We start from the raw sequence: 25,180 nt of genomic DNA, 5'->3' as shown, positions 1-25,180 counted from the left end.
GTAAATAAAAACAGAAAAGAAGACTAACATAAGAAAAATGGTTTCATGATTGCATAGCTTTCTCTTTATATTCATCCCTCTGTCCACTTATAGGACCTAACTGCAAACCTTACTCACAAAAAACAAATAAGACAAACTAAACAAACAAAAAACCCTCAAAAAACCTAAATAGTGATTTCTGTGCAGGAACTACAATCTCTCAGCATATTTTTCTCCTAAGTGATGCAAATTTTGTGCCAGATTCAAGATAAGTGACAGATTTATGCGTGTGCATAGTAGCTGGCTTGGTGCCTTTTCCCTCCCACAAGGATGCTCTTCTAAAATGTCTTAAGTCTCAGCCAGAAGCTTTAGCACATTTTTTGAGCAGGAAGTTAGACTCATTGTAGTCCTAACACAGGCCTGCTGGTGAATGAAGTCATAATGCTGTAGAAGCAAGGCCATTGCAAGTTAAAAAAGAACAAAATGCCATTTCTTTGTGGTTGGCAAGCTGGAAGTACAAAATGCATTGCTTAAAAACAAAAAAGTAAACAGCTCAACACACAGGAAGAAATAATAGAAACCTGGTGCTTCCAAAAATTATTTAGATTGATACTTTACTTGCCTTTATGATCTCCCAGGAAAATTAAGTTACTTTTGTTAAGTCTCAATTTTCGCTGTTACCAAAAGATAAAGAAATGTCCCCAAAATGTCCAGCTTTAATTTAAAATATAATTCCAGTCTTAGTAATTTAGCACTTTATATTGGTTGATTGGATCAGGCAGATACATACAGAGTTTTCCTACACTTCATTTACTGTAAATAACAAAATATGTACCACTGGCTAACCATTAATTCTTAAGTAAGATAAACACATTTGCATTAATAATAGTTTAGTTATATTATTTGCATAATTCATATACATTATTTTATTTTACAATATATGTCACTCTAAGTTATTCAGTTTCATATAATGTGACTGTGTTTCATTATTTTAAAAGAATTTTGAGGTGGAAATTGGTGGCTCATGCCTGTAATCCTAACTACTTAGGAGGCTGAGATCTGAGAATCACGGTTCAAAGCCAGCCCAAGTAGAAAAATCAGTGAGACACTTGTCTCCAATAAACACAAGAAAACCAGAAGTGGTGCTGTTGTTCAAGTGGTAGAGTGCTCACCTTGAGCTGAAGAGTACAGGGACAGTGCCCAAGCCAGAGTTCAAGCCCCATGACCTACAAAGAAAAGAAAGAAAAAAGAAAAATAAAAGAATAATTTTGATTCTATAGAAAGGAACACCACCCTTTTATAGTAAATACTCATAATTATCCATCACTCTTGACATTTCAGAGTATGACACTATCTTTTATATGTGTTTTAGTTAATACAGAATTCTTAAGGTACACCCTCAGATTTCAGGAATATCAGTAATGATAATATATTAAAATAGTAGCTGGGCATGGTGATACACATTGTTAATCTCAATACTGAGAAAGCATAAGCAGGGATATTGTAAGTTTCAGGCTAGTTTGAAGTCCTATGTCATAGAATGATATCCTATTCCCACAAATGTAATGAGAAATAAAATCTACATCCCAACTACATTCCAAAGAGAGGGAGGGAGAGAGAGAGAGAGACAGTAAGACACAGAGAAACAGAGAGAGAAAGCCATAGGGAAGGAAGGAAGGAAGGAAAGAAGGAAGGAAGGAAGGAAGGAAGGAAGGAAGGAAGGAAGGAAAGAAGGAAGGAAGGAAGGAAAAAAGGAAAGGAGGCAAGGAAAAAAAAAGAAAGAAATAAGAAAAAGAAAAACTAAAAAATAATCAAATTTACCTCTAAAATATTTTCTCCACTGTGTCAATTGTAAAACTAAATTGAAAGAGAAGTAAAGCATTGTGATTACGAAGCTAATAATCTAGTAGAAGATATTGGCAGTGAGACAACTTCAACATTCATATGTATGTCAGTACCTTTACCCATAATTATAATAATATGATTCAGACATACATCCCAATAGGGCATTTCAAGAAGGAATCTGTGTCAGATGCAGAACATGGTAGCAGGAAAGCAGTGGAAGCGAAGACTGGAAGTATGTAACTCAAGACAAAGAGGTGATTTTCAGGTATCCATCAAATTATTTGTGTTTTTTAGCTAGAGTACTTGCTTTACATCATATAATGGGAAGGACAAATGTGGGTGTATACTTGTGGCTTAACTAAGCATGTAAATTTTTGGTAGAAGATTTCACATATAAATGATGGACATATTCATATTTCTTTCAGCTTCCCCAGTGTGAGAATTTCTAGATAGAATATTTGGAAATAGTGAGCTGGGAAGGTGGCTCAGTGATAGAGTGCTTGCCTTGCATGCATGAGGCCCTGGGTTTGATTCCTCAGCACCACATAAGCAGAAAAAGCCAGAAGTGGTGCTGCTCTGTCTCAAGTGGTATAGTGCTAGCTTTGAGCTGAAGAACTGAGGGACAGCACCCAGGCCCAGAGTTCAGGCCCCACGACCGACAAAAAAAAAAAAAAAGAACATTTGGAAATAGTTAAATTGAAACTCCATTGAATTCAATGTTTAAAACATTATCATATGGAAATGGTGAATTATGTAAATTCTAAAAAAATGAAATTCAAATTTATAAACTCAGGTATCACAAGCTGATGACTTTTGAAATGCAAGAAAAATGACTTTTATTTATATCTCTTATCACTTGAGTACAATGAGTACAGACTATTTTTGGAGTCAACTTACAGGCCACATGATTAAAACATCAAAACTGAATGTACAACAAATACATGGAAGAAAAGAAAATGAAAATAACTTAATTGAAACTTAAAGTCCTGGTCATATTTTTCCAACATTTTTTCCAAGGCATAAATTTTACCTGTAACTGTTGTTGTTCAGTAATAGCTTGTGCTTCTTTGTTTATTTTATGGAAAAATGAATTGTTCCAAATATATGCAACAAGGAAAATTAAAGTGTGTATAAGTTTTTCCCCTATTATCCCTTCCTTCCCCACCTCCTCAACTCTTCCCTCCCTACCCCCCATAAGAAAGTTGTACAGTTTGTTTACAACGTAGTGTCTTGTACATCTCATTGTTACAATGGGTCAACCTGTATCCCTACTGAAGTATTTTCCCTTCCCCTCCCCAAATTAGAAAAGTGTATATACAAGATGCAGGGAACCAGAATCAAATACAATGAAAACAGGAGGAGGTAATAATGCTCGATAGGAAATGTACTCATTACTTTACTCATGTAATTGTAACCCCTCTGTACACTATTTACTTATTTATTTATTTTTATTGTGAACGTGCCGTACAGAGGGGTTACAATTACACTATTTTTACAATTAAAAAAACATTAATATAAAGTCAATTTGTATCAACAACAAAAAAGGGTATATAAGTTGTATCTGCTTTCTATCATTGGACCTATTAAAATGGCATTTAGACTTGTACTTTAAAGAATAAGCCATTTGACATATACACTCAATGAATTCAATGAAGCAACTTATGTATTATTCTATTTTCATTCACATCCTCTCCTACTGTTTATCTTGGGCATCTTTCACAGCAGAAACCTTTTGAAATTGATAAATGAGAGGATGGGTGTAAAGAAAAATACAGTGGTGGAAGCATATCAGAATACTGGTCTTTCTTAATGGAAACTATAATTTCAGTTGCATGTTTAAAGTGCATTAATAGCATGACCCTTCACGTTATCCAGTTGTAACCCTAACCAAAAGCGTGCTCATCACATTCAGAGACAAATTAAAAAAATCAGCAGTAAGCTACATATATTCATATTTCTAAAATGTTACAAAATATCACCACTGTTTTTCAAAGGCTTTATTCCAATATTCATTCACACCAAGCCTATTAGTAAACCTATAATTTTTACTCTTCTTTATCTATAAGGCAGTAGTTTAATAAAATGTATCAACCGACACACATATTTTTTTTCACGGAAAAAAGTATCTAATATGGATCACATAGTAAGTCTCAAGGTGTGATTTACCCCTAAGCTGTTCAAATTTGCTACAAAATATTTTTGTCACATAAAATTATATGTAACACAGTTCACACAGTAAGTTAGAGGATATGATTCACCCTTAGGCTACTTCTCTATTTATACAAAGCACTAGGAAGTCTCTAAGAAATGCACACAAGTATAGAAGAGAGATTGAAGAATGACATGTGTCATTCTTGTTCTTTTTTCCTTTACAGATTCCCCAATGACACTGAAATTTTTATCTTTTGGTTATTTCAGATGAATACATATTTTTTGACCTTCTTGACTACTGATAAGGACCTGGTTTCTATCATTTATCATTTTGACTTCTGCAATCATTTTTTCTACTTCTCAGTTTTTCTGACACTAAGAAAATTTATATCACTAAGAAAATTCATGTCAAAAGCAAACCAAAATCTCTACTTCCTATGCAAAGATTCAAAATCAATGACAGAGTGAAAATTCAACAATCATTAATATTATTTTCTAAGCCGGTCTTGGAAATGAGCTCAAATTCATGAGCCTCCTTGTTCAATGCTAAGTGCTAAGATCATGGTCCTGAGCAACCTCACCTAACTGCTAAAACTTTTCCTGTGTCTTACATTTTCTCCACGGCCAGTCTCTCCTTACCTTGGGCCGTTCCTCTGCATATGCTCTGCTGGAATTGTTTATTTTATCCTGCTTCTCTTGGATTAATTTGGAAAAAAATGCATCTTTTTTGTCCCTCAATACATTGTGCTGGCAAATCTCTGCCATAATGTTCATGTTTGTCCCTCAGATTTCTTTCTAAATTGTGATATCATGAATGTAAGTTTTTATTACTATGTTCCCTGTACCATGCACAAATCTATTTGTATCAGCAATCTCAATTAGAATACTAAGAATTTAGGGGATAAACACTTTGAAAAGGGATGACACAGGATTGAGTAATAGATCAACCTCAGTTTAAAGAACAAAGTGCAAAAGAATGGGGAAGGATTCTATAAAAGAAACAAGATGAGGAGTAACTTTTAAAAAATAGATCCAATAAAAATCAATGAAAAAATTGGGGAAATGAAGGAAGTATAGTATTAATGGGACTTATAGGACTGTAACCCCTTCATACAACTTCATAATAATAATGTTTTTTTTAATCAGTGAAGAAACAACAGAAAAAGTAATTAACATAAAATATTTGAAATGTTATAAATAAAATGGTTGTAAAACACGTAGTAAAATGGTAAATAATTAGTATAAATTGGAAAATAAAAGAATAAAGAGATAAATCTATTTTATATGTAAAACAGTGTTGGACTTTATATATTCAATGGTATATTGGCAGGGAGATTGTTATTATACTAAGTAACATTGTAGTGCACTCATTAATGAAAACTGACAGCTGGTATAAATTCAATGATCCATTTACAGCGTATAAGTTAATATTTATAACTTATTTTAAAATCCTTTGCTTCTGGAGACTATTGAATCAATTATAAATTATTTTGTGCTTTTAAATTAAAATTAGAGAAAAATTGCACCTTTAGATAACGTGTAAATTAGAGGAATAAGGTGAGTTTAGGATGGAATTAATCTTTTTTAATAAACCGTGTTTTTTGTGTTTATTTGTTTGTATATTTATTCAAAGTTTTAGAATCAGTCATCTTAAGTCAGTGTTACTCTCAAAGAGGAAATCTCCAATTTCAGACGAAAAACAAATCTATTGATAAAGTCATTAAAGTTGGGACATAGAAGAAATGACAAGTTGGTAGATTCCATATAAATTCATTTACATTTTATTTTCACATTCATTAGGGGTAACTTTTCATGATACTAAGATTTTTTTCAAAGAATTGTATTATTTATTAATGTTTTTTATGGTGAAAATACCGTTACAATTACATAAGCAAGGTAATGAGTACATTTCTTAATAAGCAAGAATTGTATTTTTTTTCAATAAAAATTCTCATTAAATATAAACTATATAGCTTAGACGTTTTAAAGTAAACATGGTAGAATGATAGTATTTACTAATTAGTTCTCTAAGAAATGTTCAATTAAGCTTGTGTAAATACCATTACTAATACTATTCTTAATATTTTCATGAATATTGTTCTATTGCCTTCTTTTTATCAATACTGTGCTGAACATATTCAAGTTTTATCTCATTTAACTTATATAAATGTGAGATATTTGTTATTCAAAATATTTTGCAGCTGAGAAAACTAAGAATTGATGAGATTAAATAATGAAAGCAAATTTATCTCTTCATTTCCTCAAATTCTTTACTACACTAGAAGGAGTTCAATAATCCAGTATAATTTGGATTAATAGTAAGGACTGCTTATTTTTAACTCAATATTCTAAACTTTTAATGTATTTGAACTATGTAAACTATTAGTTAGGGAATTATGAAGAATCCCAAATTACATTTCTTCATACAAGTTATTTTAATGTACCTCAGCTGTACGTTTTAAGTACATTTACTCCAGTGAAAATAATGGGTGTTATTAAATTAATGCTAAACAGTGGACATTGTCAAATGTTTTGTGTTCTCTAGTCTCAAATCCTATTTAACAATTCTGAAAGTCAAGATAATTTCTTCACATTGGAAAATGCTGACATTCAAAATTTGACTAACTTGTCCATCGTGGCAAAGTTAATGGTGCTTACATTAAAACCTTTAAATACATTTTATTGCAATAATGATACATTATTCCAAACACTGATATATATATATATATATATATATATATTTAAAATGCCACAAATTTAATATATACTTAAAAGATGACTGATTTATGAATATTGTTTAGGAATGGGGAAAAACCTGAGCAAAGAGAGACATGCATATGTTCAAAATGAAAATAAGTTTGGGAAAGAGATGAACAGTTCAAAGAACTCCTGTTAACATTTTGAAAGTTTTGAAAACTGTTTCTGTGGTTTTATCATGTGAAAGCTACAAAAGCAAGATAACAAAGTCTCATATGGATGATATGGAAACTATTTGCATAGTGCTAGCAATGTAGCTCTAGGAGCTCCATAGAGAAAAGACTGTAAATACATTCAAAAGCAAGTACACTGAGGATCTGTTGGTCCCTGACACGATTGATACTTCACTTATTTTTTTTTTTTTTTGCACAGACAATAGAGAAGAAAGGCATCACAAAGAAATACTATCTAACATAGACAGGCATTTCTTTAATAAGCAATCTATATTTGTAGTTTTCTGCAGCAATCTAAGCCAGAAGACTCAGAAGGGGTAAAAAAATTAAAAGCCAGCTAGTTTAAACTAATTCAGCCAACAAGATTAAGAGTAGGGGACCTAACATACTGTTTATAAAAATTGAAGGAAGTAAGAAATTGAAAATGAAGACTTGTAGACTTGTTAGCTGATGGCAAAGTGAGCTTTCCAAATCAGTGAGCTTAAGTTCTGCTTCACCATTTTGCCAGGGGAAGGATTTATTTCTGGATTTATACTGGCTTTTGAAATGAAAGCATTTGTAAATGAAAAGATCCAGAGAATGTAGGATTAGCTATAAGGGAATATGTGATATTTATCTGTAGAATTGGGCTGGTAGTAAAAATTGTTCTCACAAGGAAACATGGCCTCAACTTAAACAGCTTAAAAACTAACAACATTACTCCAATGTTGATGAGTTCCAAAATTTTTTAATAGACTGAAACTGTAAGTGATGACATCCTGCTTACATTCATGTATACAAACGTTAACATACATAAATTGTGTTATTATTTTAGAGAACATAATACAAGATAGACACATAAATATGATTTCTGAAAAGTATGTATATCTCCAATATCACATGGAATATTACATGGAATATTCTTATGTTAAAATATTATGAGTTGTTTACCTGAAATTCACATTTAACTGTTATCCTGCATTTTATCTGGCAGTCCAGGATACAACATTGATATGTATTGTTGATATGTAACACTTTTCAGCACACACATACATACACACATAAAGATACAAATATACAAATACACATATGGACAGAAATCAAATTTTCAAGAGAAACATATCTCTTCTTATGCTTATTTGTGTACCCTGTAATAGATGCTTTCTTTTCTTTCTTTTTTCTTTTATTCTTGTTGGTCATGGGGCTTGAATTCAGGGCCTGGGAGCTACCCTGAGTTCTTTTGATCAAAGCTAGCACTCTAACGCTTTATGCCACAGCACCACTTCTGGTTTTTGAATGGTTAATTGGAGATAAGAGTTTCACAGACTTTCCTGACCTGGCTAGCTTCGAACCGCAATGCTCAGATCTCAGCCTCCTGAGTAGCTAGGATTACCGATGTGAGCCATGGGTGCCCAGGCCAGATGCTTTATTTTCAATATTATTAACTGAAATTAGAACAAATTATTAGGTACCCAATTTGGCCACTAACCAAGAATATTTCTTAGAGTTCATTTGCACACACATGTACTTGAAAAATTGATGTCCCCACATCACACTGAATCTCACTCTATCATAAGTCACATGAAGCTGACAGTGCTCAAAATGCCTTTATATATGGTAAGAGCACTGATTATGTGGGAAAGATTTGGTCACACATAATTGATTGAAAATTTTTTCCAAGGCCCTCACTGAAAAAAAGTGCAAATGGCCAGAAAGGAACCCAAGAAACAAGAACAATGTGTCCCATTGGTGATGAAGCTACTGCTTAATATTCATTGGACTATACATTTGTGGGTGGAGAAAAATTATTTTATTCATATGATCTGTGGAGCTTCACTTGTAATAAATTGTCCTGGTAAAATAAGTAATTTTAAAACAAAAATGAAGTCCACTGACAGGTATTTGGAGCCATGAGAGTTGATAGTGATTACTATTATCTTGTGCAAACTGACCATGACCTATTGCAATATTATTTCCAACATTAAGGATTCTTGGAAGGTTATTAGCCTTGAGCAGCAGATAGTGTGTAAGTCCCATATGTGCACTTTCCCTATTTCTCTATTGCTTCTTTTGTTCCATTTATATTAAATGAAACCAAGTAACAAAATGTATTGTACTGCAAACACAAACATTTATTAATAAGAGCACCAGAGCAATCTGCTTTGTAATTTCAACAAAGCTTTAAATGTGTGTGACTTTAAGAATTCTGAGTATGTAGAGAGAAAGTTTCACTACAGGAAGTGCATCCTTACTCTCTGGGATCCATACATCTAAACTCAGAATGAGATCAGGAGACCAAATTCTTGGATAACATGTGTACATAGGTCTCCACTGAATCATAATTTAAGAGGCTTACTCCATCGAGTCTGGGCTACAGCTTTGCCAGTAAACAATGTATCAATAGTTCTATTAAATTCACATATTCCAAATGCCAATTATTAAAACCACAAAAATAATTTCATTATTATAATTTTGTTATAAAAATTCCTAATAAGTCATTGGGCTTATAGTAATTTTAATTGTCAGAATGCTCTTTAGTAATTATGCTTATTCTTGGTTAAAAATAAGAACAGACACCCATTTTGTCTTCTGGACTATAAGCTTCAGGTTAGTGTAGAGTAGTTCCTGTTTTAACAAACTATGGAAAAGGTACAGATGAAATTTATTTGACACACAGGTCCACACATTTTTTAATTGAAATTTAATTATTCTCATGCGCTTGGATTTAACCCTGAATAGGCTAAGAACACACTAAAAAAGAGATGACAATGAAATGTCCAAAACCAAAAGGCGCAAGAAGCATTTTATAACATCACAGGAAATAAAATTTTATTTATTTCAGGGTCGTATTTGCCATTCTCAGGCTCTTAGTGGCCATGAGAAGGAAACTCTGCTGTTCAGAGAAGCAACATAATGATCTTTTTTGTTAACAATAATATACTTATTCCAGTTAGTCTAGTACTATGTATGTATGCATGTATGTATGTATGTACATATTGATTTATTTTTAGACATAATGCAAGTTTTTTATAGGGGAACATGATTAAAGTAATATAGCTCAGTGGGTGCCACTTATCCAGAGGACCACGGTTCGGGATGTATTTGACTCCACAGCCATCAGGGATGAGGCACTTCTCAGCTACCATGTCTTCAAACTCATCCGCATTAAATTGGTAAAGACCCACTTCTTGGAGATGTGGATCATTTGACAACCAGGGAACTTGAACTTGGCCTTGTGTGAGGCCTCAATCACATGTTTTTATTCTGCAGGTTGGTGCAGATGAACATGATTACCTGGCCACAGTGCCCTTGGGTCTCCCAAAGGCACCCCGCATGCCGTCTGGAGCCTGTCAGCCCCAAAGCAGGACAACATCTTGTTGATGTGAATGACATGGAAAGGATGCAGTAGTACTCGAATATGAAAGCCATCTTTGCCACAATTTTTTACCATGTACTTGTTGGCACAAACATGGACAGCCACCAGAGCTTCAGAGGAGAGCTGTTCATATGCATCTGATGCCATGTGCCCACAAAGTGGGAACTCATCCACTTTTGCCTTCTTCTGCCCCAGGTCAAATATGTGGATTTTGGCATCAGGGACACCTCGACAAAAGCGAGACTGTGGGTACTGCTTGTTCTTACAATACTAGTAACAACAGGCAGGATGCGGCCTATGGCGACACCAAAGTCTTCAGGGGTGCCCTGGAGAAAAAGAGGCGTTCCCACTGTGTGCATGTCTTATATAGGCAGACTCTTTATGTATTTTTAAAATTTATTTAATTTATTTATTTTTGTCAGTCCTGGGGCTTGAATTCAGGGCCTGAGCACCATCCCTGAGCTAAATTTGCTCAAGGCTAGCATGTTACCACTTGAGTCACAGTTTTGTCTGTTTATATCGTACTGAGGAATCGAACCCAGGGCTTCTTGCATGCAAGGCAAGCACTCTACCACTAAGCCACATTCCCAGCCCTATTTATTTATTTTTAAACAACAACAGCAAAGAAAAAGCTCTTGTTTCTGTATCTTGGAGTTTATTTCGAAAAGCAGCATCTTATATGGTCATATATACATAGCTATTGAGGTATAAGAGCAGCACCTTTACTAGGAGGACCAGCAGTCCCAGAATGGGAAGCTCCTGACAAGGCTAGTGTGGAGCAGGATAAATTAGAACTGCTGGAAAATTGATACAAGCTCTGCACAGTATTTACATACTCAAGATTCCTGAATATGACCATCATACACAAGGAACACATTAAATTAACCAGTAGAAAGAACAAGCCTGTCAATTTGATTTCTACTGCTCATGTGGCTTTCTTCTACAATCCATAGCAGGAAATAATGTCTGAAAAATGCTGATTAAGTTTAGGAACATCCACAGACTTATCAGTAATTTCCTAGATAGTGGAATATTTAAAAGAGAAATAAGTGGCTTTATATTATATAATATTCTCCACTTGGAAAATATAATTTTAAACAGTTTGCTTATAAGGTTCTTCAGAAAGCTATAAATATCACATTAAAAGTTTTCATAATAATGGTTTCACTCTTCCTAGCCATGCATTTGTCTCTGATTCTCTTTCTCTCTCCTTCTCTATATGTATAGTTGCTAATATATGTTAGCATATATTATATATTGTTGCTTATATAGAGATAAATAGATTCATAGATATAAACAAGAATTTTAAGGAGATATTTGCAAATGCATCAAGTATAAGTATTTCCTACAAAATTGCTTTTAAATGTGATTTATATTTCTAGTGGGAGATATACTCTTAAATTTTTAGTTTGAAAATATATAATATTTCTTAAATGGTTTACATTATATTACCATATATTATTTGGGCCAGGGTTTATATTTTAATACTATAGAATTGAAGATGAAGAAATAAGCCCACTCTTACAGCTCACTGGTTTTTTTTTTTACAATGGAGAACAGACAGTCACTTCAGCAAATAGACCTGGGAAATATCTGCATATAAAAGGCTGAAACTAGACACATGTCATTTGCCCTGTGCTTATGTCAATACAGAATTAATCAAACACCTTAATAAAAACTTTCAACTTTGAAACTAATATAGGAACAACACATGAAGATACAGGCCTATGGAATATCTCAAACACTGCAGCAAATAAGAATAAGTGTTGACAAATGGGAGTGCACCAAGCTAAAAAATTTCTGCACAGCAAAGGAAATACTAAAAGATAGCCTACAGAATGGGAGAAAATAGAGAAAATCTTTACAAAATATAAGCAGAATACACAGAGGGATTAAAAATAACCAACAGGACAAGCAGAATCTATAATGGAATTAATAATTGGGGAAATTAACTGAATGGAGAAATTTCAAAAGATAAAGTATAAGTTACCAGCAAATACATAAAGAAAATTTCAGCATACTTGGCTATAATGGATACATAAATCAAGAAAATATGGCTGTATTATCCAACTGCAGCCAGAATGTCTATCTTCCAGAATATACTCTCTCTCTTTCTCCCCACCCCACAATTCTCAAATAGTGGTTAACATACAATATAAAAAGATCCTTAATACTTACTTGGCTAAGTAATAGTTTTGCAGAAATATTTCTAACAGATCACAATTTTGGTTTGTTAATCTATATGTTTATGTAAAACTGACTACATTATTATGATAACATGACAAAACCGTATCTGATAAAGAACCTTATCAAAGGCTAGGAGTTGAACCTTTCAACTTATTACAAGATTATCATTTTAAAGTGTCTAATGTCCTATTCATGGAGTAGTGTCAAGGTAAGTTATTACCCTATGATATCATGGAGATTTAAAATATCTATTTTGTCAGTATCAAACACAGATCTTGTTTCCAGCTATATAATGTGGATGAACAGAAATGGGATTTCCTTGCAGATGTAGGATTTCCTCTGTACCAGTTCAACTTTACAAACATGTCATAAAGTATAAGAACAAAGTATAATCAGCATTTAACGTCTCCTTTTTTTCCCCTAAGAAGAATTGCAATTATAAACTCCAATAGCTGACTGCACAGGATATCATGCATATGTATCAGCACTTCTACAAAAATATTAATACCAATGTCAAGTTAGACATTATTTAATTTGAGCCTAACTTTACCTCTTAGGAAAGCATTGATAATAGGATCAAATGCATATAGACTAAAAGACAAAGGAATCAGCAATATATCTTAAAATAGGAGACACCCTAAATCATTTCTGATCAATCTAACATCCTTTTTTTTTTTTGTCGATTGAGGGACCTGAATTCAGCATTCAGCTCTTCAGCTCAAGGCTAGCACTCTACCACATGAACCTCAGTGCTGCTTCCAGCTTTTTCCACTTATGTGTGCTGGGGAATTGAACGCAGGGCTGCATGCATACAAGGAAAGCACTCTACCACTGAGCCACCTTGCCAGCCCAATCTAATATCTTTTAATGGAAAAAAGTTGTTTTTATTTCCCATTTGATTCAAGAAATTAGAGGATGTGTTGGAAATTTGTCATTTACAGGTAGCTATGATTTTTTATGATCTGCTGTAGGATTTATTCAAACATGTGAAGCACTGAAAGCAGCCAAAATGTTAATAGGCATTTTTCAGATTATTACAAAAAGAATAAAATCAATTTAAATCTATTGTTGGAGAGAACATGCCAGATCACCAAAACTATTTTTACTTTTGTTTTTATATTACCCTGAGATATGGATTTGGAAAAACATTCTGAAAAAAAAATAATTTTAAGCTGATCATAAAAGATACATTATTTTTTTAATACCAATGGCTAGTAATGGTTTAAAATGTTAAACACTTTCAGCTGCAGCTAGTGTTGGAGCATATGAAAAAACTATCTCAGAATAGAGCATGTCACATTGTAGACAGGGGAAAGTAAAAGAACATTTGAATGTAAGTGCTAGTTAGAAGAGCTGCAGTAACAGAAGCAAGAGAACATTAAATTTTTCAGTCTCAGTAGACATTCAGTTGTTTCACTTACACTCTCATGTGGACTGTTGAATGTATCATTTTTTGACACATGTACACTTGAGAAGATAACTTACATGTATCTTTGTGCACTGAGAAAATTTATTCAAACATAGCAAATTTTGCAAGTAGAAGGGAAAGATACTTATCTGGCTTCTAGAGGCTCATACTTATAATCCTACCTATTCACCATGTTTCGTTCTCAGCATCTCAGAAAAATCTGGGAAACTCTTTTTTCCAATTAACTAACAAAAATCTGCAGCAGCATGATCAAGAGTGCAAGGTCTTGAGTTCAAGTTCTGACACAAGCACAAAAAGAAATAGGGGGAGGAATTAAAGTAGCAGGTGAAGGAGAAAATATTGTCTAATTCTAGCAACTTCACTTGTTTCTTAATTTATAGATTGGAAGTTTCTGGCCTCCTTATTTTTAAATTTTTAGGAAATATTTTCTTTTCTTAATATTTTTACATACAGTTTCACTCATACATTTATATTCTTTGAAAATAATATCCATTTCACATACCACATGCATATATATTGAAGTATGATATAGTTTAATACATGTTTAAGAAAGTACTCACCTGGATTTTGTTTTAATTAGGAGAAAGTTTTTTTTTATGTTCAGCTGTGATCTTGTGCAAAGGTCAGTGCAGAGATATAGTCTACAAAGACAATGAGGTTATTTTTTTAATTTACTTTATTTTGTTAATATTTCAAGTTTCTATCATTTTCTTACCTATTAGCATATGAAAGCAGTACACTATGAAATAGTTTCTGAATTGTTATCCTTTTATTTTTCTTATTACTATATGTGAGATAAATTCAATTCACACCTCTCTTGAGCCACTGGGATGTGTCAGACATAGGTCCAACTTCTGAGATCACAAAAATAAAAGAGGTAAGCTAAGCTATCAATAGCCTGCAGTTAATAAGAAGGTCAGATTCACCAAGTTGGATCAGAAATACAAGAATCATTAGAAGGCTTTCCTGAAGTAATAATTGGGAATAGGAAAGAATTGCACACTGCATTCTTTTTGATTTTACTATTTAACACAACTTTACTTATTGTATATTGACTTTGACTCTAAACATCACAACCTAGTTGCTCTAACTTAATAACTTTTTTAATAAATTAAGAAGTTCTTCTTCATTGTGAGTACAACTCACAGTAAGATAATTTATGAATATTTTTCAGAATTAACAATTTTAGGTAGGTAATTATAAAAAGGATAATCATAATATAAGCCAAAACTATACAAGTGCTCAACAGAAAACAGCATGAGATATTAATGCCCCTGACTGTCAAGACACATCACATAGTTACATACCATCTAATTCTAACAACCACTGTCCTCTGTTATATTTAATCCTATATAGAAGTGTTACTCCAGAGTTCACATGCTACAAAGTCATGGAACCATAATGAGAAATATTGACTACAGAAGCCAGGCAGTCCAAAGAACAATGGTTCCAAAAAAGCAGCAGAACAGAGAAAAAGGACAATATGAACATAAACACAAAATAGATGGTCACCAGGAGAATTAGCACAAATATTGCATTCTCATCTAATCCCACAGGGAAAATGGTAGAAATGGCCAAAATTGTCATTATCATCAAGGTGAACATCACAGTGAATAATCTATATTGAGATAGAATATACAATCTATCATGAGATAAACTATACAAGCAAATACAATATTTAATAATCTGCGTATTCACTCACACAGCAGTTTTCAAAAATATATATAATGACACTCTCTAGTATTCATTGGTATGCTCAGATATGCGATGAAATGTGGTGACAGTATAGTATCCTTTGACAACTCATGTATAAAGAATTTCCTCTGGATCATAAAAGACTTCATGGCAGCATCAGAAATAGCAAGACAGCTCTGGTTTGGACTTCTGCACAATCACATTTTATCCTAAGAAAAATGGCACCTACAATCAGTCTCGATGGGCATGTGGATAATTTTCTGAACTACAATGAAAAGAGAAAATCTCTGAAAGTTTTTCAATGGATGCCTGGTAATCCATCTGATCTCATGTCAGAAGGAAGTGAGACCCGTGATTTGCTCCAAACTCCTCTTCTCTGATTTCCAGAGAGTAGAATCAATTAAACTTTTGTCTAGAGAAGAGAGTTGGCATGAAACTCAACTGGGTTTTCAATGACTGTGTATTTTATCTTGGCAAGTTCTCATTGGCTTTTCCATCCTCTATATTTAGTGCCACCATAAAGGTATCTCCATTGCTCTAAATGCTTACACTGGTAAGCTGCTGGTACAAAGTACCCAAAACCTCCTGTCACAAGCCACAGGGCTCAGTTTTCCAGAGACTGACAGATGAAGCTATCCACTGAAGATGGAATCCTGAAGTGATGAGTAGATACGGCTGCTTAGACAACATTTTCAGGGGTGAAAGTATTTGCTGTTCTCTGTCTCAGCTGCAGACTCCTCCATGAACAAACAAGATGAAGAGTCATCAATCACGTCCATTGCTATTCTAGACCTTCTCATTTCTCCTCCAGTCCCAGCTTGGAATCTACCACTTTAGCATGAAAAGAATGAGGTTTTTTTCAGTGACCTTGTTAATTATTCCTTTGTTATACTTTATTTGTCCCAGTTTCTGGGACTGTGATTTTTCTCACATTGGATGAGTGCCTCATATCCACCAGATACCTGAACTGAAAGAGACAGGTGAGGTGCTCCTTTATCAAAACATCTCCAGACACTCCATGTGGAACTTCCCTTACAGCTAAGATGTAAAATGTTGAACATTTGCCGCCCCCAGGTGGCATCCTGGCCAGGTTCCATGATTTCCCTGGTATTTCTATTTTTTCAAGGTTGTAGATAAAAAGCTACTTTTCACTTTTATTTGATAGCTGATATTATGAAAGAAAACTGAAAACAGAGCTTTTAATAAGTATTTTGGGGGGCAATGGAGGTTATTTCTTGGAATATGGTACGTTTTGTGACATTGGAAAAGAGCAGTTATTACTGGAAACCATAGAGTTCCTTACATGGTGGCTGGCCTGGGAATTGCCAAAGGGTCAGGATGGGAAATGGGGTGTGGACTGAGAGCTGGAGCGAGAGGCTTATGCAAGAATTGATCTATGGGAGTGGTTAAGGGTCTTCTTCAAGCTGGACCTGGGCTGCTCAGATATCATGCTCCCCCTGCTGGCATTGGGTTAGAGAAGGGTGGAGGAATTTCTGTGACTTAAAAGCACCAATACTTAGTGAAGAAATCCAAGGTGGAAATCCTCTGAACAACTAAAATATTGTTTATCAGAACAAATATTAGAAACTGGAATATATTTTAGAGTGTGGGAAAAGGAGGAGTACAGGAATGGAAAGAGGAAGGATAAGCATGTTCAATGTACGTTATATTAAAAAAATGAACTTGGTAACTTGAGGGTAAGGACAGGAGATGTAAAATGGGGGAGCACAAAGGAAGGGGTGATATTGATTAAGGAGCATTATACTCATATCCTGACTTAGAAAATTGAAACCACTTTGTGTACAACTAGTTGATAATAACAATAAACACACACACAAATAGCCAGTAATCCCCGCATTCTGGAAGTGGGGGTAGAAGGAATGTGAGGTAGAAACCAGCATGCACTACATGGAAAGAATCTTTAACAACAACAACAAAAAAGACCTTTTCTGCTTGTCCTAAACATATACTAGTTATTGCAAATAAGGGAAATCATGAGACCTGTGTTTCTTTGGGCCTGGCTTGCTTCACTTAATATAACGTTTTCCAAGTCTTTCAATTTCCTAACAAATGGGGCAGTATCATTTTTTCTGAGGGAGGTATAGAATTCCATTTATCTGTGTTTGTGTGTGTGTGTGTGTGTGTGTGTGTGTGTGTGTGTGTGTGTGTGTGTGTGTGTATTTATACATACATATATATCCCATTTTCTTGATCCAGGTCAAAAGCTATGTACATATGACCATATAATTATGTTGATGCTAAGTGAAATGAACCCCAAGATAGGGACACAAGTGGTTTTATCTTTCTTGCTGTTTTTTTGTATTTATAATGTACTATATGATTTTTTTTGTTTCTTTTGTATGGTCTTTCTCCATGGTATAACCCCTGTTTTCACTGTATTTGATTCCAGTACCCTGCATCTTATATTTACATTTCTCTAATTTGGGGAGGGGAAGTGAAATAGCAAAATGCTGAAATAAGGATAGAGGTTGACACATTGTAACAATGAGATGTATAAGACACTATGTTGACAAAGAACTTTAGGGGGGGAGGGGGGGGAACCTAATCTAGTAGGGAGGAGTCAGAGAGGTCTAGAAGGAAGTGATGGTAGGGGAAAAACGATGCATGATAAGAAATATACTCTTTACATTATTCATGTAACCCCTCTGTAAAGTATTTTTACAATAAAATATATGCAGAAAAAGAAAGAACAAAAGAAAGAAAATAAAAGGAAACAAAAACACAATGAATAAACTATGAATAAAGGAGTCAGTCAGCTTTATCTTCTCTACCTGGCTTTGAATAATGCTGCTCTGATTTCAGTATTCTGAGTAGCCACGAATATAAGTGTGAGACTCTGGTACCTGGCCTAGTTCTCTACATCCTTATTGTTTCCATGCATTAGGGTTCCTTATGGCAGAGGGTTCCAGTTGATAATAATCACTACATTACAGCAATTTTCTGTATCCACAATGTATGCCTGAACCTCAGATAGTACAACACTATTTGGATGCTTCATTCTTTAAATTTACACTCATACTCAGCATAAATAAATTTTAGTTTATAAATTAGTCACAACAGACAAAAAAACTAGTACAATTATAGCAATAAACTATAGCAAAATTGATTAAATTTATAAATCTTTATTTCTTTAATTTTCTATTTAAGAATGTTGAACCATCAGTTAGCCACAACAATCTATGAGAGTAGAAAGCAAAATGCAGATGATAAGAAGAGAAATTTACTTCAAGTATCCTCTTCAAAATGGTGTACATGATTTTATAATTTTTATTTCCTTAGTGGCACTTATATCAAAGGAAGTATGGGAAATGTGACTTGGAATTGTTTAAGGAATGAAATTGCTGGGACTCTGACAAATTGTTTATTGTCACATGTTTTTGCTAGAGTTAAATTTGTGTCACAAGCATTTGTAGTAATTTTCATGTCTATGAGCACAGCATGTCAGGTCACATTTCTCCATATGGTTGTAACATCACGCAGTGTGTTTGTATAAACTGGAAGGTTTGGAAATGCTTGGACTTTTATCACTTTATTTATATAGACATTGTGTATTTTCATACACACTACCAAAGTTAAATTCTTGGTTCATTTGTTTTGATCTCTTATTGTTCTGAGGGGACATTTTTTAAAATGGTATCTTATATACAGTCTCTACTACTTTCATTCCATGAATATTTGTGTTCTGAAACACTAATTTATTTTCCAACTCTACCTTTGTCATACATGTTTTTTTTTTAACAGTTCTAGGACATGAACTCAGGGCCTGACCATTGCCCCTGAGCTTCTTTTGCTTACGACTAGCAGTCTACCAGTTGAGCCACAGCACCGCTTCAGCTTTTACTATTTACATGGTACTGAGGAATGGAACCCAGGGCTTCATGCATGCTAGGCAAGCACTCTACCACTAAGCCACATTCCCAACACCTTTAACATATATCTTGCTAATTCCAGCATCAAACAATCATTTGTTATCTTCTGGCTTCTTCATTTTTACCTATTTTCTTCAATTAAGATATACTGCATACCTTCTCAACTACCCTATAATCTGTACCTCTTGTAATTTGAATCCTCACATTTTTAAAAACAATTCTACTTGTAAAATAATGTCCAGGAATCTATTCTTAAGTACTTAATTCCATTTTTAAGTACATCTTTGCAATATTTTTTCTTTTTCTTAAATTTTTATTTTTATTGTAAAGGTGATGTACAGAGGGTTGTCGTTATATAAGTCGGGGAATTTATTTTTGAACATTGTCACCTCTTTTCTCATTTTTGTCAAGTTTGTCACCTACAGACCCTCTTCCCTGACAAGTTATGTAGTTTATTTTCAACATAGTGTCTAGTGAGTATCACTGATGAATTAATTAAACCTTTTTCCTTCCATTGCTATGCTTCTCCTTACTTTCCTCAAATCAGATAAACTTACATATAAGATCAAATGTACAGAAAAAAACAGAAACGAAAGGGGAAAAACAGAAAACAAAATATCAAAAAAGTAAAACAAAACAATAACAATAACTAAAAATAACCTCTGTTTCCATTTCTTGGAGTTTATTTAGATAAGCATCATTTTATATGATCCTATGCATGTAGCTATTGTGTCCTTGTGATCCTCTCCTATGAATATACTCCTTTGGACTCATTGTGTGAATGTTTAGAGTGCTGTCCAAGTGTAATTTACTTCTCTTTTGTGTTTACTTGTAGAGACTTCTCAGAAGAATAAGTAAGAGTGGCCAATAGATACACAAAGAGATGTTCAATATATTTGGCCATAAAAAATGCAAATCAAAATAACATTGAGATTCTACCACATCCCAGTTAGCATGGCCATTATCAAAAACATAACAATAACAAATGTTGGGGGAGAGGTAGCCAAAAGAGAACACTACTACTCTGATAGTGGGAATGAAAACTTGTTCAATTGCTCTGGAAAGCAGTATGGAAGTTCCTTAAAAGAATAAACATAGAGCTTCCTTATGACCCTGCAATGCCAATCCTGGCATTTATCCAATTGATCAAAAACCAGACCACATTGATGCTACCAGTACAACCATGTTCATTGCAGCATTGTTTACTATAACCAAGATATAGAATCCACCCAGATGCCCCTCAGTTGATGAATAGATCAAGAAAATGTGGAATACCATAGCCAAGATATGGAACCAACCCAAATGCCCCTCAGTAGGTGAATGGATCAAAAAAATGTGGTATATATACACAGTGGAATTCTATGTTTCCCTCAGAAATAATGACATTGTTCCATTCATAAGGAAATAAAGACTTGGAAACAATTATACTAAGTGAAGTAAGTCAGACCCAGAGAAAAGCAGGTCGCATGTTCTCCCTCATTTGTAAGATCCAGAATATGTAGAAGATACTCTTAACAGGGGATCTCAAGATCCCAAATGCTTAGTGCAAACGACTATATATAATGAACCATATTAACAGGAACTACAATTTATGGAAACAAGACTCTCTCATTAGACCCTGTATAGAGTTTATTCTTTCTTTCTCTATTGTTGTTGCTTTTTTCTTCATTTCTCTTAGCTTTTTGTACCTTGTGTTTTGCATAATAGACAATGCAATATGGGAAAGGGAAAGGGAATCACAGAAACAGTAGAACAATGGATGAACCACAGCAACACTGATACTTACTTGCCACTATGTGGGATATGAACATTACAACTGAGGAGGCTTACGAAGGGGAAAGTGGGAGAAAAGAAGGGTTGAATAATGATGATTGAAACAAATGTTCTTATTTTCTTGCCTATGTAACCATAATCCCCAGCTCATTATCTTTTCAATTAAAGAAAAGAATATGTGGTATATATACACAATGGAATTTCGTAAGAAAGAATGATATTGTGCCATTCATAAGGAAATGGAAAGATTTGGAAAAAAATATATTAAGCAAAGTAAGCCAGACTGAAAGAAATATGGGTTGCATATACACACTTCTCTTTTACACGTATTCAATTGAACAAAAATCCTTCCATATTATTTTTCTATTCCTTAATATTCCCACATTCTGTTTTCATTTTTTACTCATACATGTCAAGATAATCACTACATGAAAAATTTTAAACACTGTTCCTATTTCCTCAAAGCTACTTCTTGAATGTCAAACACCGTCAAGTATGTTTCAGGATTTGCACTGATATCGACTGCCCTGCATGTGGAAAATTCACAAACATATTTACTTTTAGCCCTAAACTCATGTCCACAAAAATAGGATGGGTTCTTAGTCTTTTAATCTTATTCTACTTATTTCTCTAATTTTCTAAAAACACTTATAGACATTCTTTGGTCTCTATAAGCCTCTGTTACATATGCATAGTCACATTGCTCCTACTGACTACAAATCAACAATAATAATCTACCTCGTGTTCTAATCACCATTGTAATTACACTACCTCCATGTGTGCTTATTTATCTGCCTTTTAGATAGTATAAATAGCATGTGTTCTTGCTTAAAACCAAGTACTGTATTGTGAACTCTGTATTAATGTCTAAGATCTATGCAAGAAATTAACAGGTATTTCTGGTTCATCAAAATCATCAATGATTCCCCAATTCTGGATCATCCACATATATTTACATACATATTCTAAAACAGCTACTTTTCAAAACAAAGGGGTTTTTTTTTGGTCTCTGCTTAATTTTTTCTATGCTTCTGCACTTTAAAATTTCAGAGCAAGTCTAATTTTCCCCTAAAATCTGTTCTTCTGCAGTCTATTTTTCTGAATGTCATCATTCTTCTGCTCTTCTTGGCAAAATCTGGAAGCTAGAAATAATTTGTAAATGTCCAATGTTTATGAAAGTGTCTACAAATGTAGTAACTAAAATATGGCATTTACAGGGGTGAATTAAAATAGTGTACTGCAATTCCTTAGAAAGAATTATCTTCAGTCCAACTAAATAAACAACACAAAATTGATATTCAAAAGGTAGGCAATTGGATCAAGGGGGATAAATAGATGAAGCAAGAAATGAGAGGGTAGAATGCAGTCATATAATTCAGTGCATGCAGTTATATAAAAGAATGTACGTACTGAAACCAGCTGCATGGTGTGCAAAGAAAAAAAACTTTCTGTTTTACTTTTCAGTTCTTGATGATCCTGGCTGCTTTACATTATGTATGACACATTCACATGTATATCTTTGGGAGAGTGGGGGGAGGGCACATTACTTGAGGGAAAAGGGTGAAAAAGTGCACCAGTGGAGTTTACAGAACACTGGTGAAAGTAAACTATACAACTCCTGACTGGGGAAGAAGGGAGGGACTTGGAGAGAATGAGGAAGTAGAAGACACCGTACAGAAGGAAATGCACCCATTTCCTGACGCACACAATTGTAATCCTTCTAAATATCACCTTTATAAAAACACTAAAGTAAACTGAAGAAACTTCAGTTCATATCCTACAAAATTAAGAATTTGAGGGAAGGGGTAGTGTTGCAAAGGATGAAAGGGATGACAGCAATCAAGATGCATTCTATTGATAAACTGGCTTGTTGAATGGCAACTCCTTTGTACAATTACTTACAGGTAATAAAATTTACTTTAATGAAATAAGTGCCAATCTGCTGTTTAAAAAAATATGAGGATAATTGTGACCCATTCTTTTTCTCCCATTGAACATCTCATTGTAATTGTTTATGAATGTAGACCTGGATACCTGAAAATGGAAGCAACACCTATCATTTTATATTTTCAAATGTAAGCATGTATATCAATCATTAATCTAAAATGAGTTCACAGTGATGCCCCTAATTCATACTCACTAGATCAAATGGTAATATTATATTTAGCTCAAGGAGAAACTTTCAAACTGCCTTCCCATGTTGCTTTGATACTTTACCAGTTGTTCTGAATTCTCACCAGCAAACAGTGCTGTCAGGTATTTTTAGAAATTCCAATAGGTTTGTAGGTATCTTTTATTTCCCTTTGCATATATCTAAGGACAAGTACATTATTTTATATGTTCATATTTTATGTTATTTCATAAATACATTACATTATACATTTATATCAGTTATATATTACATATATTTGTAGATTATATATGCAAGTGATACATGAACATGTTAATATGTACATAATATATGAACAAATAACTTATTTTGTACTGGGCAAGATAATTTACCCATTTTAATTTAGTCATTTACTTTATTATTGATTTAGTATTTATTGGATAACAATTTCTAATGAGACATATTTTGTAAGTATTTTCCTCCAGTCTATAGATTTTATTTTATCTTGAGAGAGACTTATTTGCACAGAACAGAAGTTAATTTGTTATGAATGAAGTACAACTTACCTATTTTTACTTTCATTGACCATGCTTCTGATCAAATCCAAGTTCAAACAGGTTTTCTCCTAAGCCATTTTTCTAGAAATGTTATAATTTATATTTGACATTTAAATTTATGATCCCTGTTGAATTAATTTTAATAATAGGTCTAAGATTTTATGTAGCTCATGTTTTTGCTTACTTGTTTTATTTATAAATGTCTAAATACCCAGCAAGACTAGTTGAAAAGACCAGCCTTTCTCTATTAAATTGCCTCTGATGTTTTTTTCTATGATAAACTCACTATATTTGTATTCTGGATTTTCTTATTAATTTAAATTTTTCATGTCTGCATTTTGCAACTACTATGACACCTGGATTATTCCTGTTTCCTGTTTCCTGTAGGAAAAAAGTTATAAGATATATACAGAGTGACCTGGTTATATTCTATAATAATTATCATTTTTTGTTAGATATATGGAAACGTCCTTAGACTTTTGAACTTAGAACATTTTGGGAAGCATGTGGATAAAAGGATGGTTAGAGACTCCTTAACTTTGAGATCCCTAGAAGTTTCTCATTCTTATGTATAACAAATTCAGCCTTGAGAAATTCATCATCACTAAGCCTGCAAGTAAACAGATTGGAGTCATGACTTTGGATACATTCTCTCTTGGTCCTTCAGTTTCACATGTATGCTTTTCAGTTTGTTCAACTTTGTGTGTGTGTGTGAAAATACCATACAGAGGGGTTACAATTACATGGGCAAAATAATGAGCACGTTTCTTATCAAGCATTGTTGCCTCCTCCTTTGTTTCCCCTTCCCATCCTTTCCCATACCCTCTCCCTGCCCCCACTACCCGATCCCACCCCTTCCCCGACCAAAGTTGTAAAGTTCGTTTTTTGACATAACAACTTGTACATTTCATTGTTGCAATGGGTCCATCTGTATCCCAATTTAAATGACTTGTTACCAACATCAAATACAGTAAAAACAGGGGTTATACCGTCGGGGAGGGACATACAAAGCAACAAAGAACTCATCTTGTAAATATGTTAGAAACAATCGCATAAAAGAAAAAAAATTTGAATACTTATCGTAGGGTTCATTTCCCTAACATCAACTGACCTTTTCTGCTTGACTCAGACATAATCTAGTTATTGCAAATAAGGGAAACCATGGGAGCTATGTTTCTTTGGGCCTGGCTTACTTCACTTAATATATTTTTTTCCAAGTCTTTCATTTCCTAATAAATGGGGCAATGTCATTCTTTCTGATGGAGGCATAGAATTCCAT

General features: G+C 33.7%; 1 pseudogene; it reads right to left on the bottom strand.

Annotated features, from left to right (window-relative positions):
• Positions 1-16,652, bottom strand: part of LOC122106839 — a 60,369-nt pseudogene extending 43,717 nt beyond the window's left edge.
• Between the last annotated feature and the right edge of the window lie 8,528 nt (positions 16,653-25,180).

This window comes from Dipodomys spectabilis, unplaced genomic scaffold, assembly GCF_019054845.1.
Source record: "Dipodomys spectabilis isolate Male_0828 unplaced genomic scaffold, ASM1905484v1 ptg000043l, whole genome shotgun sequence".
Classification (NCBI taxonomy): Eukaryota; Metazoa; Chordata; class Mammalia; order Rodentia; family Heteromyidae; genus Dipodomys; species Dipodomys spectabilis.
This window is presented reverse-complemented; position numbering and strand designations above follow the sequence as displayed.